This window comes from Palaemon carinicauda, chromosome 19 (assembly GCF_036898095.1).
Source record: "Palaemon carinicauda isolate YSFRI2023 chromosome 19, ASM3689809v2, whole genome shotgun sequence".
Lineage (NCBI taxonomy): Eukaryota > Metazoa > Arthropoda > Malacostraca > Decapoda > Palaemonidae > Palaemon > Palaemon carinicauda.
The window spans coordinates 37,076,439-37,091,496 of NC_090743.1; the positions used below are offsets into that span (position 1 = coordinate 37,076,439).

The 15,058-nt window shown below is 34.0% G+C and overlaps 1 long non-coding RNA gene across 6 annotated transcripts in view; it reads left to right on the forward strand.

Moving 5' to 3' along the window:
* LOC137658573 (uncharacterized) overlaps positions 1-15,058 on the forward strand; it is a 32,162-nt gene that overhangs the window by 13,918 nt on the left and 3,186 nt on the right. For 3 of the 6 annotated variants that reach the window (XR_011047370.1, XR_011047373.1, XR_011047372.1), the window contains exons 5-9: positions 3,176-3,261; positions 4,490-4,663; positions 10,230-10,315; positions 11,629-11,830; positions 12,775-12,983. This is a non-coding gene — a long non-coding RNA (uncharacterized lncRNA). The remainder of the gene's footprint in view (positions 1-3,175; positions 3,262-4,489; positions 4,664-10,229; positions 10,316-11,628; positions 11,831-12,774; positions 12,984-15,058) is intronic. The other 3 variants (XR_011047375.1, XR_011047371.1, XR_011047374.1) reach the window with 3 other exon arrangements.

The following is a 15,058-nucleotide window of genomic DNA, read 5'->3' on the forward strand; positions in this document are numbered from 1 at the left end:
GGCTTATAGCATCCTGCTTTCAAACTAGGGTTGTAGCTTAGCAAGTAATAATAATATATATATAGCATGTTACGAAGAACTAAGTTTTATATGGAACTTGATAGAGTACATGAGAACGATTATTGCCAAGTAGGGCCCAGTATAAGGGTTCCATTCAATATTCCTATTCAAGAACTACATAATGCATAACACTTAAGCGTGGTGTGGTCAGTAGGAATATAACAGAGGTGGCTCCTCTACAACCAGTCTTGGTGGGCCTGTCAGTCCCCTCAACCACTAACTGCAACCGATTCTTAACTGCATTATATCTTCACATTTATTCAACGTAACTTGACGTGTATTGTTTAAACAGGTGACTGCACAGATTTTGCACTCGCCCCTCTGTACCCGATAGCTTAAGTCTTGGGCTCCAGCGTTGGGTCATTTTGAATAAGATTTAATGTCGGATTACATGTGATGGCTGATCATCCAATTGAATTGCAGAAGTCAATTGGAAGGTTGCGTTGGAAAGTAAGGGAGTGATAATTCATTCAGAAGATAACTAAATATGTAATGCACATACGTGGCTAACAGAAAAATTTGTAAACCATTGTAACTTTTAACAATTATTTGGCCAATAAGGAAGTTGGTATTTAGGAAAAGGAGTTTTTGAACTACCTGTGTAGCGTGCTTGGAAATCTTGACATGTTTTGAACTGTGTAATAAGAAAATGGGAATTGTAAAGATTGAAAACTTAGCAGTTTAAAAAAAAATTTGCACATTCGTTTTCCCGCTTAATGTACCCGACAGGTGCGTTTGTGAATCTAAACTTATTTTTTTTCCTTTTCTATAAAGAGCATGTGGATTTTAGTACTGTAAAACTTGGAGATATTGTAAAGTTGAAGCAGCTCAGTGATATGCAGATTGAGCATGTTGAAAACCAGGGATTTAAGAGGAGAATTTTGATAGAACTTGAGACTAAAAACCTTTAACATTCATATTAAGGGATTAAAACAAAATATGCGTGTTAGACTGCATATATTGCAAATAGGTTGGTTGGGGGTTTAAGGAATTTTTAAGTACCGTAAAAGTGCAGGGAATTAAACTGTTCCAAAATGATAGATTTGATTTTTTCCCCTCATACAGTAAAACGGGGAAAGAATCCTATAAGGTGTCTCAAAAGTCGTTAGTACTGTAAAGGCTCTTCAACATGGACAAATACACGTTGTGCATGGGCTGTTACCCATTTTGTTGTGTGGGAGACGATGAAGTGTAGATGACGTCAGAAGGGTCTTGGACGAAAACCATCGAAATTCCCGTGGCAGTTGATTTGGAAGTGGATGGGCGCCTGACTGTTGTCTGACACAACTTACTACAGTATACTCTGGCCGGCTTCTGGCCCAAGTCAAACGTTCGCTGCCTGTGCCAACTGTCTGCCTTGGACTGTTTAAGCTGGTAAAATTTTCACAGCGAAAGAATGAAGGGCGAATTAAGGGCAATACAAAAAGGTCAATCAGACACTCATCGATGAGTCGTGCTTTTGGGCTCATCACGTTCGCCACAATTCAGCCCAGCCAGTAAAAACAAAATCATAACACACTTCACAACCCAAAGCCTTGCTTACAACGAAGACAATATCGGCATTGTTTACAACGATATCAGTCACTTAATTAGCAATGTCAAATAACACACTTGTTTACGGATGCCTGAATACCAAAGGAAAAACAAAAGGCAATGCTATTAGGTATTTTACGTTTCCTAGAGAAAATTTGTGGAAAATGGATAAACATGTGTTGCCGATCTGATGAAATCAATCCTAAACATGCAGTGGTGTGTTCGTCATTTCTAATGGCCTTGGGCAAATCAGTGCCCGGCCTGCATTTGCCCCTCGTGTGGAACGAGCTTAATCTTCAATCTATCAACTATAAAAGGAGCCTTAATCTAGTTTAATTGAGGTAACATATAAAGTAAAGTTTTTGCGTGAAAAATGTATGGGGTTTGATATATCTGTATTAGCAGGGGAAACATATCGCAATGGTGTTAGTTTTAGTGTTTTAAATCGGTTTCATCGCTTGTTGTCCAGGATGCAGTTAGTGGGTCCTAATGCTGTCCATCTGTTTACAAGTTTGTCCGATGTTCCAAGTACCTAACCGCTCTAGTTTCATGTTCATTGGCAAACTGAATATGAAGTTCTTTAATGGTGAAAAGCAATTATTCATGTTCAAGATAACATTAAAAAACATGCAATGGTTATCAGTAAAACCTTAATAGAATTCAATATAGATAATCCAAGTCTCGGTAACTCGGGTGAAATTTACTAAGATAATAAGTAAATTTATTGGTGAACTAACGTTTTAGTTACACCCCCCCCCCTGTTAGTTTCTCACGTCTGGAACAGAAATTAAGCGAAGTTACATGAAAGTTGAGTGTTAAGTATTAAGTGTAAAATGTAACTTGTATTTATACCATTAACGAATTATAATTCTTATATTGCACAATCATCAGCGAATTTTATAGGAGTATATATTTTGAATTTTGAAGTTGATTTTTTTCAATGGGTCATCATTTAAACCATAAGATACCACACCCGCCTCGTGTCAAGTCAGTTTTCAATTGAATTTATTAATTATACGATGGTTTTTAATTTATTTTTGCACTCCATTTCGACTACCAGGGTACAATTTCATGTCAGTCTTCAGTTGAATTCCGTAATGATAATATAAGGAATCATTATTGGTTTTTAGCAACATAGGGGTTTTCTATATTGTTTTGACAGGAAACCACTTAATTACTCCCAAGTGCCATGTAATTCATCCTTTTAATTTATATGTATAGTTGTATATGGCTGAATCTGTAAAAAAAAATTTCGGGGCTGAAGTATTTTTTTTTTTTTTAGCTTTAATAGATATCCGATATTCATAGATTTTAAGTCCGTATCCTATTTGTTTTAGGTTCCATTCATAAAATATAATAACGAATATAAAACTTGTTTTGTATATCTATATTTAAGTCTACATTTATTTTTCAGAGTGAATTAAATATCACATAACGTACAGTAAATTGTGTAGATTATTTTGTTTTGAAAGAGGAACGATTCGATGAATGGAAAAACTCCAAACATATTTCTGTATAAAATGTACATGACATTTACTAGAAGACTCAACCATAAGCTTTTATTTTTTTTTTACCCTTCAAGGATTGACACGTGGATGGCCTCGGGAGAAACAAGAAGTTATTTATAGTCGACATTGCTCCCAGTAGGATAATCATACCTGAATCAAGGTAAAATACACTATAATGAAATGTAGAAGTTTGTGTATAAGCTAATGCAGCTGTTAAAATATAGATATAAGATAATGCAACTGATGAAAGATATAAGATAATGCAGCTGTTAAAAGATATAAGATAATGCAGCTGTTAAAAGATATAAGATAATGCAGCTGTTAAAATAGAAATATAAGATAATGCAGCTGTTAAAAGATAAATATAAGATAATGCAGCTGTTAAAAGATAGATTGAGTTTAAGGTGATTAAGTCTTCAGATTAATTCTGAAATTCACTATAGTAAGGCATAACTTACTGATTAAATGAGTATAAAAAGGTCATTAATTATTTATATGCTTACCTAGATATGTTCTTTTAATTTGGGCCTTGTTGCTTTCATCAACTTACCCTTCTTTAATAGTTTTGAGACTGACATTGACAGTCGGCTAGTCTTTTATCTACAGGCAACCACTTTGAGAGGTTTTTAGTCGAGAGTAGGTCTTTAGCTTTTTTTTTTTTTTTTTTTTTTTTTTTTTTTTTTTTTTTTTTTAGTTATGGTGATCAAAATTATAAGCTTGAAATTATTAATTTCCCTCTAAATACTAGCCCTGAGTTATGCATTGCTTATACAAAAAAAAAAATAGTAAATAATTAAGCCTTTTTTATATTCCAAAAAATTTTGAATTTTGCATTGAGAGCTGGAGTATCGTATGTTGTTGATTTCTATCAAGATAGTACATAATTTACTTTTAAGGTTTTTATTAAGATAGTCCATAATTTCTTTAAAGTCGTTATTAAGATACTCCATAATTTACTTTCAATGCTTTTCTTTATGAAGATAGTCCATGATTTCTTTAAAGATTTTATTAAGGTAGTCCATGATTTCTTTAAAGTTTTTATTAAGATAGTCCACAATTTACTTTTAAGGGTTTTTTTTATTAAGATAGCCCATGTTTTCTTTAAAGTTTTTATTAAGATAGTCCATGGTCTACTTAAGGTTTTTTTTATTAAGATAGTCCATAATTTACTTTTAAAGTTTCTTATCAAGATAGTCCATAATTTACTTTTAAAGTTTCTTATCAAGATAGTCCATAATTTACTTTTAATGTTATAGATGTTAGGTGATGAGGAAAAAATAAATAAAATTAGTCTGAAAATTTGTAGAGAGTTGATGACAACCTATTGCTGTAAAATGGTGAGAAATGGAGTAAGGAAAATTGAGTAACATTTCGATTATTCTTTTCAGTGGAAACTAATACACGGATATGTTTATCTGCAATGATTCCTGGATTAGGATGGATTTTACAAGCATCGAGATATTAAACGTCAATTTTCTTACGAAAGTCTCCCTCTTTGATCACATCAAGGTCTGTGTTGTTCTATAGACCTTGTTCTAAACAGTGTGACACTTCGTTCATTGGTAAGATTTTAATCTTTGAATCTATATTTAAAAAGTGACAATCTTCTATTATGAGGTTGTTTTTTCATAGAGGAAGGTATTATAATTTTTTTTTTCTTTTTTTTTTTGACAGGACTTAATTTCGGCTCGAAAGATTCCGGTTTTGTCTTGTCAAAATAGTGGATTTTCAGCATCTCAACCCATAGTTGCACATATTTCATATACTTATAATCTTAGCTCTGTTCTTTTTTCTTCCATCTTGCTGTCCAAACACACTAGATTTTGACCTAAGTGTGCATCGGTGCTGAATGATCTTCCCTGTCAAAACAGGAGGAAATTAGACAAAAATTCATAAATCCAACTTAACATTGCTATGTTCTTAAGCTTTGAAAAGTACCTAAATTTAAAATCAGAATAGCTAGATTTGTGGGTTAAGTCATTCAATCTTGATGTAAACCCTATATTTCTTAAACGTGGTGTGGTAATTGAGCTCTTTCTGGAATAGGCCAAATGTAGTCTGACAACCTAGTGGTGAAAAATTTTCAGTATTAAGATGTATATAAATGGTTACTCTGTAACGGTAAACTAAACACCAAAACCTGCGTTCTAGTTGAAAAAGAAAAGCGGATCACAAACCTGTAGAAATTTTAAGACTCGAAGTAGATTAAATTTCCCATAAACTCTGCCTATTTGTCAACCTGTTAAACTGGGCCTTGACTCTTTGGGTGGTTTATTTGGAGTGCAATAGTTCAATCGATGAAAATGAGGCTCATTAACGGTATAAGTACTTAGTGCCTTGATAGGCAAAATTAAATGGTACCTAACTCTGAAAAAGGTAGATTTTTAAACTACTAGATTTAAACAAAGGTTAACCTTAATTATGGCGTTTTAAATTCTAAATAACAGTAACCATACTGTTGACAGTTTTCATAATAGCAAATGCACCCTACAGCTTAATCAGGTTTAAAAGTATTAACCTGAAAATTTAAGTACAGAACGGTGGTACTTGGAAGACGAGAATTATACTTTGCTGTAAACCTAATTAATCTAGTTTAGCTCTGCTCCGTAAATTAGTCGAGTAAAGAGTACAATAATCGGCCACAAGCTAAAGTACTTGGATGTTGGCAGTATATTATGGGCGTTAACCATATAGTTTACTACTAAACTATATGGTTAACGCCCATAATATACAGTCATTAAATCTTAATGAACAAGAATACAAAGATCTCGCCACCAACCCTTTTAGCGTTAAGTGGCAATTTATTTTTTTCCCATATTTCAAGTCAAATGTTTGCGCAAATATTTGTAATTAGTATTTAAGTTAGTCTCTATATAACTGTTTAAATTGTATCTAGAAGTTGTAGGGATGAATAAATTATGCAATATACAAACGGAATGTCAAAGGCCATTACATACGCTCGCAGTAAAACGTGAACGATTCATTTAAATTGTCCGTAACCGGAGCAATACAGCTAGCCTTAATAATTCAAAAACCTTCATTCATGGCAATGGTTATTTTGAAATATTTAAGGAAATGCCTTCCTTGAGCAGGAATGCTTTGCCGTGGAATAGCTTTGCTTGTAACTGGTAATTTTTGGTAAACGCCACTATCTGCACAAAGCACCAGTATAAAGTGTAGTCTTAACAGGGTATTGGTAGTTCTCAAAATCTAACGTATGGTGCTCTTATAGATAATCCTTTAAAATTTTATCACGGTTTTGTGCAAAGCTACTGAAAGATTTGCCCTGTCCTATGTATTTACTGTGGAACTTCAAATTGTGAATACTGTTGTCTTTAGATTTTTTTTATTAAGAACTTTATTAAAAACAAAGTTTTGTGGTGAATGTGTGAAACTCGAGTGGGCAATCCTAGTTTTTGTGTACATGAAATAATTAGCCTCTTTGTTGGCTTGGAGTAAGCTGGTCGATAAGCTATAACTGTGACGTGTAGATATGGTTTGAAACTTTTATGGCATTAACATTACGCATTTGAAGTACTTACTTTGGATAACTAATTTATAAGTAAATGGCATGTTGCAGAACTTGAAACATTGAAAGTTTGCGTTCATATACAGGACTGGATTAGAATTACTAATAATTATCTCCATGGGGGTAGGATGTATGTTGTGTAAAATTTTCTTGCACTATTTTTATTAATCAGTTTTAAGTTTAATGCTATGAAGCATTCAAGGTATTAATGGTATATTGCAAGAGTAGTATCATAGACTGTACCATGGTCTTCCACTGTTTTGGGTTAGTTCTCTTGCTTGAGGGTACACTCGGGCGCACTACTTTCTCTTGTTTATTTTTATATAATAGATTTATTTGAATTTTAATATTCTTCAAATATTTTATTTTACTTTTTTTTTCCTTAACTCACTGGTCTATTTTCCCTGTTGTAGCCCCTGGGCTTATAGCATCCTGCTTTCCAACTAGGGTTGTAGCTTAGCAAGTAATAGTAATGATGATAAATATACATATAGCATGTTACGAAGAACTTAGTTTTATATGGAACATGCGAGTACATGAGAAAGATTACTGTCAAGTAGGGCCCAGTATCGGGGACCCATTCAATATTCCTACTCAAGAACTACATAATGCACAAAACTTAGTGTGGTGCGGTCAGTAGGACTATAATACAGAGGTGGCCCCTTTACAACTAGTCTTGGTGGGCCTGTCAGTCCCCTCAACCACTAACTGCAACTGATTCTTACCTGCATTATATCTTCACATTTATTCCACGTAACTTGACGTGCATTGTTTAAAAAAATGACTGCACAGATTTTGCACCCACCCCTCTGTATCCGATAGCTTAAGTCTTGGGCTCCAGCGTTGGGTCATTTTGAATAAGATTTAATGTCGGATTACATGTGATTGCTGATCATGCATTTGAATTGCAGAAGTCGATTGGAAGGTTGCGTTGGAAAGTAAGGGAGTAATAATTCATTCAGAAGATAACTAAATATGTAATGCACATACGTGGCTAACAGAAAAATTTGTAAACCATTGTAACTTTTAACAATTATTTGGACAATAAGGAAGTTAGTATTTAGGAAAAGGAGTGTTTGAACTACCTGTGTAGCGTTCTTGGAAATCTTGACATGTTTTGAACTGTAATAAGAAAATGGGAATTGTAAAGATTGAAAACTTAGCAGCTTAAAAGAAAGATTTTGGACATTCGTTTTCCCCCTTAATGTACCCGACAGGTGCGTTTGTGGATAAACTCATTTTTTTTCCTTTTCTATAAAGAGCATGGGGATTTTAGTACTGTAAAACTTGGAGATATTGTAAAGTTGAAGCAGCTCGGTGATATGCAGATTAAGCATGTTGAAAACCAGGGATTTAAGAGAAGAATGTTGATAGAACTTGAAACTAAAAACCTTGAACATTCATATTAAGGGATTAAAACAAAATATGCGAGTTAGACTGCATATATTGCAAATAGGTTGGTTGGGGGTTTAAGGAATTTTTTAAGTACCGTAAAAGTACAGGGAATTAAACTGTTCCAAAATGATAGATATGAATTTTTCCCCCTATACAGTAAAACGGGGAAAGAATCCTATAAGGTGTCTCAAAAGTCATTAGTACTGTAAAGGCTCTTCAACGTGGACAAATACACGCTGTGCATGGGCTGTTACCCATTTTGTTGTGTGGGAGACGGTGAAGTGTAGATGACATCAGAAGGGTCTTGGACGAAAACCATCGAAATTCCCGTGGCAGTTGATTTGGAAGTGGATGGGCGCCTGACTGTTGTCTGACACAACTTACTACAGTATACTCTGGCCGGCTTCTGGCCCAAGTCAAACGTTCGCTGCCTGTGCCAACTGTCTGCCTTGGACTGTTTAATCTGGTAACATTTTCACAGCGAAAGAATGAAGGGCGAATTAAGGGCAATACAAAAAGGTCAATCGGACAGTCATCGATGAGTCGTGCTTTTGGGCTCATCACGTTCGCCACAATTCAGCCCAGCCAGTAAAAACAAAATCATAACTCACTTCACAACCCAAAGCCTTGCTTACAACGAAGACCATATTGGCATTGTTTACAACGATCAGTCACTTAATTAGCAATGTCAAATAACACACTTGTTTACGGATGCCTGAATACCAAAGGAAAAACTGAAGGCAATGCTATTACGTATTTTACGTTTCCTAGAGAAAATTTGTGGCAAGTGGATAAACATGTGTTGCCGATCTGATGAAATCAATCCTAAACATGCAGTGGTGTCAGTCATTTCTAATGGCCTTGGGCAAATCAGTGCCCGCCCTGCATTTGCCCCTCGCGTGGAACGAGCTTAATCTTCAATCTATCAACCATAAAAGGAGGCTTAATCTAGTTTGAGGTAACATATTATAAAGTTTTTGCGTGAAGAATGTATGGGGTTTGATATCTGTATTAGCAGGGGAAACATATCGCAATGGTGTTAGTTTTAGTGTTTTAAATCGGTTTCATCGCTTGTTGTCCAGGATGCAGTTAGTGGGTCCTAATGCTGTCCATCTGTTTACAAGTTTGTCCGATGTTCCAAGTACCTAACCGCTCTAGTTTCATGTTCATTGGCAAACTGAATATGAAGTTCTTTAATGGTGAAAAGCAATTATTCATGTTCAAGATAACATTAAAAAACATGCAATGGTTATCAGTAAAACCTTAATAGAATTCAATATAGATAATCCAAGTCTCGGTAACTCGGGTGAAATTTACTAAGATAATAAGTAAATTTATTGGTGAACTAACGTTTTAGTTACACCCCCCCCCCTGTTAGTTTCTGGAACAGAAATTAAGCGAAGTTATATGAAAGTTGAGTGTTAAGTAATAAGTGTAAAATGTAACTTGTATTTATACCATTAACGAATTATAATTCTTATATTGCACAATCATCAGCGAATTTTATAGGAGTATATATTTTGAATTTTGAAGTTGATTTTTTTCAATGGGTCATCATTTAAACCATAAGATACCACACCCGCCTCGTGTCAAGTCAGTTTTCAATTGAATTTATTAATTATACGATGGTTTTTAATTTATTTTTGCACTCCATTTCGACCACCAGGGTACAATTTCATGTCAGTCTTCAGTTGAATTCCGTAATGATAATATAAGGAATCATTATTGATTTTTAGCAACATAGGGGTTTTCTATATCGTTTTGACAGGAAACCACTTAATTACTCCCAAGTGCCATGTAATTCATCCTTTAATTTATATGTATAGTTGTATATGGCTGAATCTGTAAAAAAAAATTTCGGGGCTGAAGTATTTTTTTTTTTTTTAGCTTTAATAGATATCCGATATTCATAGATTTTAAGTCCGTATCCTATTTGTTTTAGGTTCCATTCATAAAATATAATAACTAGAATATAAAACTTGTTTTGTATATCTATATTTAAGTCTACATTTATTTTTCAGAGTGAATTAAATATCACATAACGTACAGTAAATTATGTAGATTATTTTGTTTTGAAAGAGGAACGATTCAATGAATGGAAAAACTCCAAACATATTTCTGTATAAAATGTACATGACATCTACTAGAAGGCTCAACCATAAGCTTTAATTTTTTTTTTTTTTTTTTTTTTTTTACCCTTCAAGGATTGACACGTGGATGGCCTCGGGAGAAACAAGAAGTTATTTATAGTCGACATTGCTCCCAGTAGGATAATCATACCTGAATCAAGGTAAAATACACTATAATGAAATGTAGAAGTTTGTGTATAAGCTAATGCAGCTGTTAAAAGATATAAGATAATGCAGCTGTTAAAAGATATAAGATAATGCAGCTGTTAAAAGATATAAGATAATGCAGCTGTTAAAAGATATAAGATAATGCAGCTGTTAAAATATAGATATAAGATAATGCAACTGATAAAAGATAAATATAAGATAATGCAGCTGTTAAAAGATAGATAAAAGATAATGCAGTTGTTAACAGATAAATTGAGTTTTAAGTGGTTAAAAGTCTTCATATTAATTCTGATTTTCACGATAGTAAGGCGTAACTTACTGAAGTATAAATAGGGCATTTAGTCATGTGCCTACCTAGATATCTTTTAAAAATTTGTGCATTGTTCCTTTCATTAACTTACCCTTCTTTGATAGTCTTGAGACTGACATTGAGTCAGTCAGTCTTTTATCTACAGGCAACCACATTGAAAGGTTTTTTGTTGTAGGTCTTTAGGTCAATTTTTTTTTAGTAATGGTGATCAAAATTATAAGCTTGAAATTATTAATTTCCCTCCATTTATACATACAATCCTTGAGTTTATGCCCTGCTTATACAAAAAAAGTCTAAAGCTTTTTTTATATTCCAAAAAATTAAGATTTTGAATTTTGCATTGAGAGCTGGAGTATCGTATGTTGTTGTTTTCTATCAGGATAGTCCATAATTTACCTATAAGGTTTTTATTAAGATAGTCCATAATTTCTTTAAAGTCTTTATTAAGATACTCCATAATTTACTTTCAATGTTTTTGTTTTTATGAAGATAGTCCATGATTTCTTTAAAGTTTTTATTAAGATAGTCCATAATTTACTTAAGGCTTTTTATTAAGATAGTCCATAATTTACTTTTAAGGGTTTTTTTTATTGATAGTCCATGATTTCTCTAAAGTTTTTATTAAGATAGTCCATGGTCTACGTAAGGTCTTTTTTTATTAAGATAGTCCATGTTTTTAAAGTTTTTATTAAGATATCCATTATGTTACTTTTAAGGTCTTTTATTAAGATATCCATTATGTTACTTGTAAGGTCTTTTATTAAGATAGTTCATAATTTACTTTTAAAGTTTCTTACCAAGATAGTCCATAATTTACTTTTAAAGTTTCTTACCAAGATAGTCCATAATTTACTTTTAATGTTATAGTTGTTAGGTGATGAGGAAAAAAAATAAAATTAGTCGGAAATTTGTAGAGAGTTGATGACAACCTATTGCTGTAAAATGGTGAGAAATGGAGTATGGAAAATTGAGTAACATTACGGTTATTCTTTTCAGTGGAAACTAATAAACGGATATGTTCCGGTGAGTATATAGAAGGCGCATGTTCATCTGCAATGATTCCAGGATTAGGATGGACTTTACAAGCATCGAGATATCTAACCGTCAATTTTCTTACGAAAGTCTCCCTCTTTGATCACATCAAGGTCTGTGTTGTTCTATAGACCTTGTTCTAAACAGTGTGACACTTCGTTCATTGGTAAGATTTTAATCTTTGAATTTATATTTAAAAAGTGACAGTCTTTTATTATTAGAAGGTTGTTTTTCATAACGGAAGGTATAATTTTTGTTTCTTGTTTTTGAAAGGACTTAATTTCGACTCGAAAGATTCCAGTTTTGATTTGTCAAAATAATGGATTTTCAACAGCTCAACCCACAGTTGCATATATTATACAAACTTATAATCTTGGCTCTGTTCTTTTTTCTTCCATCTTGCTGTCCAGATACACTAGATTTTGACCTAAGTGTGCCTCAGTGCTGAATGGTCTTCCCTGTCGAAACAGGAGGAAATTAGGCAAAAATTCACAAATCCAACTCCACATTGCCATGTTCTTAATTTTATCAGCCATAAGGCGTCAGCGTAACCTACGGGGTACTTATTATAACCTACAGGGTATAGGACTACTTAATGTAACCTACGCTTCATCATCAGAAATAACTAGTACACTGCAGGACAAAGGCATCAGACATGTCCTCCCGTTTATGGTCTTTCTATGCTAGCTTATAACCGTTTACTCTTCCTTCCTCTGCTACTTTTGCAATCACTACACGTGGGTTTATGTAAAAAATAAATAAATAGCCAATTTGTTTGGATAATGATCAAAATTGTCAGAAATTAATATTCTCTTTGATGTATAGGCTACTTATTTTAGCTTTGTCCCTTGAATTTCAGAACTTTTGACTTTTCCAGTAGGCCTGTATCTGATTTAATAGGGATGATGTTTGCCATAAATATATCCGAAATGTTCTTGTTTTTTTTGTTTTTTTTTTTAATTCTTAGAATCAACTGAAGATATAAATTAATCCCTAAAATTAACTAGATTTTATATAAGTGAAAATAACCTGTATCTGGTGTGCAATGCTAAAAATACATACTTTCTCATGCCCATAAATATAAAAGTAACTCGTGATTATACATTTCAGTGGAAACGACTACTGGTAACTACTTAAGGAGTGTATTGAATTGCCAAGTTAGTCTCAAATTGTTCAACGATTATATATATTCTTACAATCACCATAATAAATCAGAAGCAAGCATTGCATGTGATTAATGCTTCAGGAATGGAACAACTAAAGTAGATTTTCCAAAGAAAGTCTCATCTTATTTAATCAGAGGAGATTTTCGTTCACTGGTAAGTAATTCAGCCGATAGTTTTAATTTTTATAATTTATTGTATATTCTGGTAGTAGAAAATTGTTTCTTAGAAGGTAACTGTGTACGAAGAGCTTCCTATTGTAATTTCAACGTTTTTTAACAACTTGAATTGTTACTCAATTATTCTCTTCTTCAGTGTGCCTGTGTATACAATTTCATTCTTGCTTGCTTTATCAAGTAGGCTCGGTATTGCTTGCTTTATCAAGTAGGCTCGGTATAGCTGGCTTTAATACAAAACTTGTCTAAGATTAGCACTATAACCGATTCTAGAGTCTTGATATTAAAATTTCTAAAGACCACTATGATAGTCGTGAAATTGCCTTTGTTTTTGTCAAAGTTGCATGATACAAATGACACTTCAAAGACTAGAGTTATTTTCTAACTCGACAATGTCAAACATCTCTCAATAACAAGATAGAGTTTGTTTTAATTACTTTGTCAACATTCAGGTTTTGTTTCTTGAGATTTCCTCCTTCTAAGTCTTACAAACATTTTCTAGATAGTCATTATTATAATTGTTCTTTCCGAGTTCAGGAGTTCATATTCCACGCTAATTGCCGGGGGTGTTTTTTTCTAATAGTTTCGTTTCAAATTTGCTAATTTCGAGTATCTTTTTTGTTTTGACCGTCGCTTCCTCTACTTTTATTATTCTACTATGGTTCCTGCTCTCTTTCTTACATAGCCTTGTACTTGCACTATGAAGTAAAACTTGCTAGGTTTGAAAACATGATGGAAAAAGGATGCTGCAAGTGAGGTCTAAGGAGAGGTTATGAAGAGTGTACAGTTAGTGACCAATGAGATTCTGCAAAGACCTTTAAGTAATTTCTACACGGCACCACGAGAATGCACCGATTGCACTATGGATATAATTGTTGTGAGCAGGACAGTTACTGGGTCCGTGTACTTGTGACCATACAGGATAGATAAAGGGTCTCTCTATGGAACCACCCTTGTATACACACACCAAGCTACCTCCTTCCTTCTGTTTCCCTGGTTGTCATTCACACTTACCTCCGTTTTTCTAATCCTCAAAGGTCTGGTCTAGATTTAAAAGGGATTTGATCGACATCCATATGAGCCTTTTAATTAAAATATATTCAGGAAATATAGCGCACTATTAACATTTGACATCACTGTCAGACATAGATAAGACTGTATTGTTCTAACGGAATTGTTCTCTGAGTATTATTGTATTTCTTTCCAATTATATTGTATTAATTAGCTGTGGGTGTTAATATTTTCCAAAGATATTGATATAAAAGTTGGACCTGATTGCAGCAATCATGTGTTGTCTATCTTCATCTAGCACGTTCTGCAATTCATCATCATCATATTATCGCACCAACATAGTATCCACTGCATAGCGACCTGATTACATTCTTAGAGGTCCAGATCTGTACAGATTGGCCCCTGTTCATATCAATGAAGTATGTGGTCCATTGTCTGGATAGAATAACATGGGCTCTCAGCAGAGGGGGACGAGACCCCATTTATACAGGTTGTTCCCAGTCCTTCAAACTCTTCTAGCTCTTTCTAGATTAAGAGTAACCCTGTCCTTTCTACAGAGGTTTATTCCATGGTGAAGAAATTTGCATGGGCTCTGGGTGGCCTAACCAGGTGAGCAGTGGTCTGTTTCTCTCCAGTGTTCTCGGTGTTAAGTTGCAGGGTCCATGGGGTCAGGGCTAGTGGTGATTATGAAACTGAAGGATTTCAATCTTTGTCCAACCTCCTAGTGATCATGGAGTGGGGTGCCTTTTCATCATTCTCTTGTTTGTACTTTTGGGTCTTTGAATGAGTTTTTTGGCAGATTTTCAGTGGTGCAATGCCTGCCAATCTATAAAGTAGTGGAAGGGGTGTTGGTCTTAGGCATCAGTAATTGTCTGACATGCTTGATTGAATTCAATGTCAACTTTATGGGAATGACATGACCTTTCCCAGACTGGTGAGCAGTATGCAGCAGTGGATTAGTTGAGAGCCAGAGCTGTTTGTCTTAGGGTTTGAGGATTTGTTCTCCAATTTGGATTGGCAAATGCTAAAGGATATTTCTGTTAG